Source organism: Gymnogyps californianus, chromosome 3 (assembly GCF_018139145.2).
Source record: "Gymnogyps californianus isolate 813 chromosome 3, ASM1813914v2, whole genome shotgun sequence".
In the NCBI taxonomy this organism is placed as follows: domain Eukaryota; kingdom Metazoa; phylum Chordata; class Aves; order Accipitriformes; family Cathartidae; genus Gymnogyps; species Gymnogyps californianus.
The window spans coordinates 91,041,133-91,051,519 of NC_059473.1; the positions used below are offsets into that span (position 1 = coordinate 91,041,133).

At 40.1% G+C, this 10,387-nt stretch overlaps 1 protein-coding gene across 1 annotated transcript in view; it reads right to left on the minus strand.

Annotated features, from left to right (window-relative positions):
• Positions 1-5,168, minus strand: part of TTK (TTK protein kinase) — a 57,980-nt gene extending 52,812 nt beyond the window's left edge. Inside the window, exon 1 of the mRNA XM_050894993.1 lies at positions 5,165-5,168. The gene's annotated coding sequence lies outside the window, so the exon portion shown is untranslated. The remainder of the gene's footprint in view (positions 1-5,164) is intronic.
• Positions 5,169-10,387: the final 5,219 nt, after the last annotated feature.

The following is a 10,387-nucleotide window of genomic DNA, read 5'->3' on the forward strand; positions in this document are numbered from 1 at the left end:
CTCTCCATTAGAAAGCCCTGAGAGACTGCAGTTTACTTTTTAATGAAAATAAGGAGTGTGGGCAGAGGGACGCTATCTGTGAATGCCTTCCAGTTTAAGAAATCTGAGACTTGAGTTTGTTCAACATCTATTCTTGACATCTTCCCTCATAAATGACTGACTTGAGACTTTGCTATTGTTAGGTTTTGGAGAAAAGACTATCAGAAAGAACCAAGTAAAAGTAGTTTTACTTGGGCAGCTCAAAGTAGTAAATTTAAGAACGTGCATGGGTGAAAGATGCACTTGTTCACGATACCAGATCAGGGCCTAAAGTTATTACAACATGTTACCATTGTTCACTGCATTATTAGAGTATTTCAAAGAGGAGGTGGCCATAATGCAATAATGTGCATCAGTCATTTTAACATACACCTTTCAAAAGAGGCGTAACAGACATCTAAACAGCAATCACCATTATAGCTGTAATATGACATACAGCTATGGTATCAGACACTTCTTGTTTCAGTGTCTAAAAAAAAAAAAAAGATAAATACTGAACCACATTTGTTTGTTGTCAGATTGTAGGACCCTGCAGAGAAAATAGGATACAGATGTATTTCTGCTAATTCACCAGTCCGTGTGACTGTGTGAGGTCTTTAGAAGGCTGGGAGATCTATAAAATGTTGGGCATGCTGCTCCACAGACTGTATAACTGTTGAGACCATTGCACTTGTTAAAAGTCTCCTTAGATGACTCCCTTACCACAACTAGTGGAAACAAGAAAAGATACCGCATATAATTGTGAATTCGGTCCTGAAAAAGTTATGGCAAGATCTAGATTTGGGTAATCTAAATGATACTCTTAACCAGAAGAACATGAAGTGACTTCTAAATATTTAACCAAGAAGTCAGTTCTTATCAGACTGGTTTCATATGCAGCTTCTATAAGCCCATGTAATTATGATATTTAGTAACAGGAAAAAAAACCAACAGATGGGTTGATTTTCCAGAAATCATCTGCTGGGAAAAAGAGTAGACCTAGAGAGATAGAAAGTCTTTGAGGATGACTACATCCAAGAAGACACAATCAAGGTCCAACAAGCCTAGACAGGGTCAGGCCTTCAAGACACTAAATCCAACAGATGGCAACACTTCCTGTGCCCCTGAGGAGTAAGTACGGCGCCATATCTACGCCACCTCTTACTTGCCAGCTACTTCTTTTCCCAGCATCCCTTTTCAACAATTTTATAAAAACTGAGCTGACGAAAAGCTAATAGGGAAAAGACTTGTGTTTTCTTTACGAGTCTTCCACCGTCTTACTGACATTTAGGTAAGGCTTAGGGCTTTGCTTTTTTCCTTCTTTTTTATCTATGAAAAGTTATGATAATAATGGATTTGTAATCATTGCAGTTCCTCATGTGGAAGATAGTATTTTAAGTATGTAAAGGCAGTTATTGTTGTTATTGCATAAATAATAATATATTTGTACTGGAATGAAGTGTCCCCTCATGACCAGAAGAAGTAGGGTTCAAAATTTGTTTTAAGTAGCCAATCATTAATACTCCACCCTCTGAATTATCAATGCATCCAAACAATGTAGTATTATGCCACCGAGATTGCACTTCTGACCCATTTTTGTCTTTATTAATGTCCTTAAGAAGGAAGTAAATAAAATATTAGTGAAATTGGTACGTGAATGGGAGGAGTGGAATAGAAGTGAGTAACATATAACAACCTTAGGAGAATACAAAATAGAATCAGAACAGAAAACAAAATTATAAAAAAAAACCCGCAAGTATTCAAAAAGAATGACGAAGTGGGCAATCGGTAATGCTGCAAGGGAAGTATAGATGGTGTTACACAAGGGCATAAGTATGTCATAACCGCCCCCAAAAGCAATTGCCATTTTAAGCAATTAAGGACTCTGACAGAGTTCTCATGAATCTTGCTTTTCACCCCTTACCTGTTTTCTCCCTCTTTTGTTGGAGGTCACTACTTCCATAATGCAGATAAAGAATGCAGCGTACTTTTTAATCCTGGTGAAAGCAGGTTGCTCGACTGAAATGGTGCAGCTCAAATACGCATTCCTTTTGATGCACTCTGCTACAGGGAAAGTAACCTCAGGCAGTGGGATGAAGGGAGTCTCTCAAACTGGTTCACCTCTTTTCTCAGCAGTATGATCGAAACATTCAGGCCAGTTACTCTCAAAATCATCTCCTACCCCTAGAAATGGATAAATTAATTTCTACCTTGAAAGTTCTCACTGTTTTTGCCGATAGTAATGAGAAAACAACTCAAATGTTAACAACATGCAACGTTTGACATTTGTCTCACACTTAGCATTAGTGGAAGACTCCAGCGACATGAAGCATTCATCTGCTCATTTCAACAGGAGATTTTCATGTGGTAGATGAACCGTGAGCATGCACAAACCACAACTATACAACAAATTAATGATCTGCTAACAAGCCTGTCATTTCAGCCAGGATGGCAGGGACATGAATTCAAATACCTTTGCTGCCAGAATTAGCAGAGAGATCAGATTCAGACTTTCCTGTCTTTTTAGCCTTGGACAGACTGCATCAAAAGCATCACTGTGGCTCCCAATTACCACTATCACAAAGTTGTTACGTTATCACAAAGTTATTTGCAAATTGGAAAGAGTTTGGAAAAACATTTAAAGATTCAGGCAGTTGGTAAAAAATGACATGGGGACAAAATTGAATGAATTTTATTTGTGGAGCCAGACAAGAAGTAACTATCATACTATAATATTTAGTTAGACTGATAATTAAAATTACACACAGAAGCAACAGATTCTAGTACCATACAGATAGGTCAGCTTTGCGTTGCATCATCTTGATGTTAATGTCTTGAGCGCTCTTTGGAGGTACATTGTAATTACTATTCATCAGCATTGTTGAGAAAGTGGACCCTGTTATTTCTAATCATATAGGAAATAGGGATTAATCAGACCTTGCCAGAGAGGAAGATGGAACCTGCAATACAAACTGTTTGTTGCAGTCTGGGAAAAATACCTGCTTGTGGATACTGCTTAAGCTGAAGTTACGTAGATTGTTTTTTAATTACCAATACAGCCAAATAATCCCATCAACACTCTCCACAAAATGCACAGAGTGTAGAAACTGTTTTCTTTCATTTTCTCTGCTGTGAAATAATTTTTCTCTATTTATTTTCCAAAATAGTAGTTCCCTTCAGTTGAAGTTTGTGGTTTGATTTTTAATGTTTCAAGAAAATTAATAAATATTTTCTCCGCAAGTTTTTAAAGTGTGATAGATTTTAAATTAAGACTTATTTTCCTACATCTTTTTAAGGAAAAAAGAAAACTTTGGTCAACTGAAGAATAAGCATTTAAGGGAACTGAATGCTGCTTTGGCTATTTTTGGGATACCTCCCAGTAAATGGAAATAAAGAGCTTTTTTGTTTTCATAATATGAGACCATGTAAACAGTGAAGAATGGTAAGATTTGAAATATCAGGGATTGTTACCATTGCTGGAATTAAAAAATAGATTTTAAACTTCAGCAAAAGAGAAGCAAACTGAAATTTTACAATAGACACAAAATTGATTGAAATGCTGTTCCTGTAACGCATGAAGGAAATTAAAATTGAAGCTGAAGGAAAAAGTCTGGTCCCCAATACTAAGTTATTAAAAAGGGCTAAAATAGTGATACTGGATGATATTTTCCCACAGAAAGAACTGACTTTTCCAGCCGAAAATGCGATTCAAGATGACACAGTGAAGCAAAGCTAGTGAAAGCTGTTACTAGGCGGATTGCCCAGAATAGAGCCTCAGGAGATATTTAGAAGAAAAAATTGATCTAAGCCTGCCAAACATGGGGTGCATTTTAACATCTTATTACTAAGAATAAATATGTAATTGATTTTTATCACAGCTGTAAATAGCAGCATGAGAGCCAAAAGATCCACCTCAGGACATCCTTGTTAGAGCTCTTAATTTTAGCTCATCTTAAATGAGCTAACCTGGTTATTGAAAGCAGTCCAAGGGCAGCAACAGAGAGCAACGTGGGCTCCCATACGCTGCTGAGAACTGTCAAGCTGAGAAGCTGTGCTCTATCCTGCATGGTTCTCCATGCTGTCACTGTTGCTTCTGGTACCCAAATAGCATTTTTTAAGGAATACCTATAAAATATAGCACAGTACAGACTACTGCCTGATAGAAAGTGTTGCTTGCTCCACAAGAATCTGACTGTAACTTAAGAGACGATCGTGATTTTGTACAGAGCCAGTTCCTCTATTCTGTCCTGACAGATTTGCAAGAAGGTTGATAATGAAAAATCGGGTTACTTCCTTGGGAATCAGATCTTGCATGCTGAGCTGCACACCTCTCTAATTGATGGGGTATGAAAGCAGCAGAAAATTAGGAAAGGAACCATGGCTTGGGTAGCAAACTCTGCTTGTGTTAACTCACTGCAGCAACACCTCCTCCCAAGGTTTCTCAAGGAAGGAGGTTACTCAGAAAGGAACCCATAGATTAATGGCACGAAGGAACCAACCACCAAGAGTGATTTAATCAAAGGTATGAGAGTTGAAATTAGCAAATGTCCAGACACATGATACTGATAAAAAGAGATTAGAAGGCTTTGTCCACCCTGCTTTCCATTGGGTGTGTGATTAGCATGAATAGACATGCACAAGTTAGCTTTAATCCAGTAAGCAGAGGTAACATGTGCAGTCAAGACATGGCAGCACAGTGTGAGCCAGTAACCAATGTATTCTGTATTCATTGTATAGCCCCAGCTACTGCTGATGTTACTGTTATCAATGCTGTGGTTAACTGAGCTAGCCAGATTAGAGCCCACATAGTGGTACTTACCAGTGCTGCTGCTGTGAATCCCATTTGTAGGTGAACATGTGGAGAGGACAGAGGAGACAGTGGGGTGTGCTACCCGGAGGGCTAAACTTGCCAAGGCAACTCCAGGCTCATTGGAAGGGCTGATCTACTTGCTGTAGTCTTGCAGTAACACTTGTTTTCACTGTGCATGAAATACGTACCCAGAGGTAAGACAAAACAAAACTTCTTTTTAAAAGCAAAGACATGAGAATAACCAGTTATTCCATACTTAGAGTGCGTCACGAGAGGACTTGTGCCCAGGGAGAAAAATACAAGAATAAAGGAGGGGGAGTTGTCATGGCAGTGCACATTTCTGATGCTGTCTAGGGGAGAAACCATAGCAGTTGTCCAGTTTATTACCTTATGCCCTGGGAAAGTAGAAATTCAAAGATTATGACACCTTAGAGGACCTTAAGACCATTGTCTTAAGTGAGCAAATGATCTTAACACTGCTGATACTAAATCCTTCAAAACTGAAGTACAGTCACTGGTAGGTAAAGTTGTTGACATTTTGACCCTACCTATGCCAGCCATTTCATACGTACTAGGAAAACTTGATTATTGGCTACAGTAATCAGTTGGTAGGACACTGGCACTTAGCCTCATTCTCAGTGAAGAGGTTCCTTATGCTGATGTAGCCAAAGGGTGCTCCAGTGTATGCTTATGTAGACTCTGCATGCAAACTAGTTTGAAAAGCTTGTGCCTGTTTGCAGTAGCAAGAAGGGAATTTAATTATGACCAAATGAAATACCTTGATTGTCAAAAAGGAAGATCCTGTACGACCAAGAAAGCACTGCAAGGACTGCCTTCCAAATAGAGAAACCTGTCAGGAACCCTTCAAGCTTAACACTGTTTGAAGAATTATGTTGGAAATTTTAAGCCATTAATATCTGAAATCCCAGTGGATGTTTAGAAAGTACTGAAGCCATTGAAGATGGCCTGAGTGTTGAACAACGTAGCAGCAAAGATCAGAGTCTGAGCTAGCGTAGAGGAAATGTGTGCAGAGGAGATGACGGGGATGTGTTTGAATTAGCAATTAGTCTCACCTATCAGTGAGTGATGTAAAGGAAAACTACCCTATAGATGTTGAAAGTGGTTTCAGCAGATGATCTCTATCATTTCTGTAAAGAGAACAGAGATAAAGCCTACATCCTGAGTGTTTACAGGTACTCCTGCTTACCCAGCCACTAACCAATACAGGCATGTGTCATGCCTCAGTACCAACTCTTTCATGCAAAAATGTAAACTAATACTTTCAAGATGCCTTAGAAAAACAGATTGCAAATAAAAGTTGTCTTATTCACCAGTGTTATTCTTTCCAAAAATAAATGGTAACTTAAGATAATGGAAGTTAAATTTTAAAAATTTATCAGAGCGGGAATACTGAATTATTAACTGTAGCATGCAAATATGACATAATCTAAGTGGATAAGGAGGAAGATTTTTGTTCTCCATGTTAAACTGAAAGAATCAAGCATTCATGGTTGAACAAATCCAATGCCTTTTAGTATTCTGTGAGCGCTCTACGAAATACTGAGTCCCGTTTTGTCCAAAAAAAGTGCCTGCTGTCTTTCTGAAGTGCATGGCAGCTCAGTGCCTGATTTATTGCATTTCTTCACAAAAAAACCACAAAACACCTTAAAAAAAATCTGCTGAGTTCTCACCCAACATTAGACAGACATAGCAAAATTTTCTCACATACCAAACCATTACGCTCCATGTTGACTGTTTCATTGGAATCTGAATTCCCATGTCTAAAAATCCCACAATGTTTTATACTAGCTGGCCGGAAGACTGGCAGAGCAACCAGTAACATCACATCTGGTTTTGCTCTAGTCTTTATCTTACATGTCTTCTGAGAAGAAACTATGTGTGGTCTCATATTAATACCGGGAAGGTAAATTGAAGAGATGAACGTATCAGCCAGTTACTCCGGGCTAAGGTAGGGTATGAATCTACAATGCATCAGCTCTCCCATAATTGCCCATGTCACTATGCATTAACTGTCTGGTTTAATCTCCAAAGAATGTGGCAAATAGATCACCCCTCATTGAACTCACTTTTACCACAAGGTGAGAGTAGGCATATAGGCAGATACCGATGAGTAGCTGACATGTGGGGACTTCAGATCCCTAGATTACCGCCTGGCAGTCTGTCCACTTGCTCTTCTCCTAAATTTGATTGCTCATGGGTCAGGGACAGTAGTTGCATTTGAGAAGAGTAATTATTTCCATTCAGGAAACCTGAAGTATCTAGCTTGAAACAGGAAGGTGTATTTCAAGACTCCTCTACGAAGCAAAATCCTTCCCTGTTTATTTACAGAGATAGCACATTAACCTGTGATTTTCTGAATGCTGCTACATATTAAAGATTGCAGGATCAGATGACTTTAAATTAAATACTTTCTAATACTATCTATGGAAAGATTTTCAGGTTGATTTTTTATATGAAGTACACCTTTTCTGAGAAAATGTGTTACAGAATACCCTGGAAAAGCCAGCAAAGACATTTTATTGGAGTGCTTGGATGTTTGAAGAGATAACCATTCCATTTTCTCTTTTTTTTTGACAGTGCAAAACTTCTTTAACCCATCAAATCTACTAGACAGCCTGTTCTATAAGTAGTTTTGCAACTTGGAAGCAGGATCAAGAATTTGCCAATTTTTTTCACTGCCAAGCCAGGGACAGAAATGTAAAAACCAAGAGAATACAGGAGTCTTTCTCAAGATTTCTGCCCTGACATGGCCAAGCTATTGGTTTGATGTGGATAAAAATGGAAAATCAAGCCAAGAAATTAAATGACAGTATATGGAGAAAATCCCAAAGCAAGTATTTAAAGCTACAGAAGGTAGTGGCGTACCTAAGAACAGAGAAGATAATTAGATTCATGAGATACTTGCTTTACTAAACCCCAGGGAGCACTGCTTTATTGCACTGTGGAGAGGCAGCCATGCTAACCTGGAGCTGCACTAAGGAACACGGTAGCAGCAGAACCATTTGGCCCTGGCACTATTCGAATTCCCCTTTACAACCCAGTTACAGTGCTTTATTCACTTGATTCATTTGTCCACAGCTTCCCACCAGCAAGTCAGGCAAGTCTGAAATAGGTAGGATCTTTCACATTTTTGTTTTAAAATCTGGTTGTCTGTGAATTTTAAATATAACCAAGGTATGCAGTGTATTAATAATGTATCTAATGCCTCACAGCGTTATTGTGAAGCTGCAGTGTCTTACTGAAATGTAATGTAATAATCTGCTGTCTTCAATAAGGCAAAGGACAAGAATGGCTGAAACATCTTTACTGGATACGTTTTGTTTCCTACGTGATTCAAATGGGCAAATTTTTTCGATTAAAGATAAGATTAAAAGTACAGTTTCAAAGACTCCACCTGTAAATGGAGCTAGAGGATTGTCATCCATTTTTATAGAGAGTTTACCACATTCTCCCATCACCATGCCATTTTTAAAGCCATAAAATCTGAATGGAAGGCCTATTAATATTAAACAAAGAAATGGCAACAGAAAAATAAATTTACACAGTAACATCAGAATCTTCTCTGCATAATGCGTGAAAAGCGCAGCTACAGGGCTGGGATGTCGCTGGGATCACAGAGACATGGTGGGTAGCTCCCGGGACTGGGGTGCTGCCATGGATGGATACACGCTCTTCAGGAGGGGCAGGCCAGATGGCAAGAGTGAGAGTTGTCCTTTATGTGAGAGAGCAGCAGGAATGCATGGAGCTCTGCCTGGGGACAGCTGAGAGCTCATGGGTGAGTTAAAGGGCAGACCAATGTGGTGACATCGGGGTGGGTGTCTGCTACAGGCTGCCTGGTGAGAAGAAGTAGATGAGGCCTTCTTTGGACAACTGGAAGAAGCTTCACATTCACAAGCCCTGATCCTCATTGGGGGTTTGAACCACCACAGTACCTCCTGGAGGAGCAACATGGCAGGGCACAAGCAATCCAGGAGGTTTCTGGAGTGCACTGATGTCAACTTCCTGGCACAGGTGATTGAAGAGCCAGCGAAGGGAGATGCTCTGCTGGATCTGATAGTTACAAACAAGGAAGAACTGTTTGAGCACGTGAATGTTGAGGGCAGGCTTGGCTGCAGTGACCATGAGATGGTGGAGTTCAGGACTCTGTGAGGAGAGAACAAGGCAAAAAGCAGGATCACAACCCTGGAGGCAGACTTTGGCCTCTTCAGGGACCTGCTTGGAGGAATCCCATGGGATACAGTCCTGGAAAGAAGAGGGGTCCAGGAGACCTGTTTGAAATTCAAGGATCATCTCCTACAAGCTCAAGAATGGTCAATCCTGACAGGCAGACAGTCAAGAAAAGGTGGCAGGAGCCCTCCATGGATGAACAGGGAGCTCCTAACAAAACTCAGACATGAAAAGGAAGTGTACAAGAGGTGGAAACAAAGACAGGTGGCTCAGGAGGAGTATAGAGACATGGCCTGAGCATGCAGGTACAGAATTAGGAAAGCCAAAGGCAGTCAGGAGCTGAATCTGCAGTCCTTCATCAACTTCTCCAACACGAGTCCTTGCCACAGGGTGCAGTCCTTCAGGAACAGACTGCTCCACCGTGGGTCCCCCACAAGCCACAGGTCCTGCCAAAAAACCTGCTCCTGTGTGGGCTCCTCTCCACAGGCCGCAGGTCCTGCCAGGAGGCTGATTCTGCATGGGTTGTCCTCGGGCTGCAGCTTCCTTCAGGGCATATCTACTTGCTCCAGCATGAGGTCCTCCACAGGCTGTAGTGTGGATATCTGCTCCACCGTGGACCTCCGTGGGCTGCAGGGGGACAACCTGCATCACCATGGTCTTCACCACGGGCTGCAGGGGAATCTCTGCTCCGGTGCCTGGAGCACCTCCTCCCCCTCCTTCTTCACTGACTTTGGTGTCTGAATAGTTTGTTTCTCTCTCATTTTCCTCACTCCTTTCTCACAGCTGCTGTGCAGTGTTGTTTACCCTTTCTTAAATAGGTTATCACAGAGGTGCCACCAGCATCGCTAATTTTTATATATGAGGATTGAATAATTTCCTTTTGCCATAGCATCATAGTTTTGAGTTTGCTGTCCTTAACATACATATAAATCTCAGAGTTTTCCAAGATACATCAAGGTTCCAAGCTTTTTACTTTGTTTTTCTCAGGACTGATACAGGTTGGCCATCCTGTAATTACTTCATTCTGACTGCTTTTTGAGCACTGACAAAATAACATTAGAATTACTTCATTTCTTCTGAATTTCCTGGAAATCATCAATAGAACAGAGATCTCCTGCAACTTCCAGATGCAAAGTATTTTAGTTTATTAATTCAGAAATAATTATCTCAACTAAGTGTTGTTTTAATATTCTCCTTATTTACTAATATAAGTATGAATATGATCCAGCTTAATATATGAATGTGAATATAGAATTCTTCTTTCCTGAGTAGAAGTATCATTACAAGTGTTTTCCTTTTATGCATTTTTATTTTATTCTCTTTGTCTTTTAATACAACTACATTACCTGCCATTTTGCCTGGATCATAGGA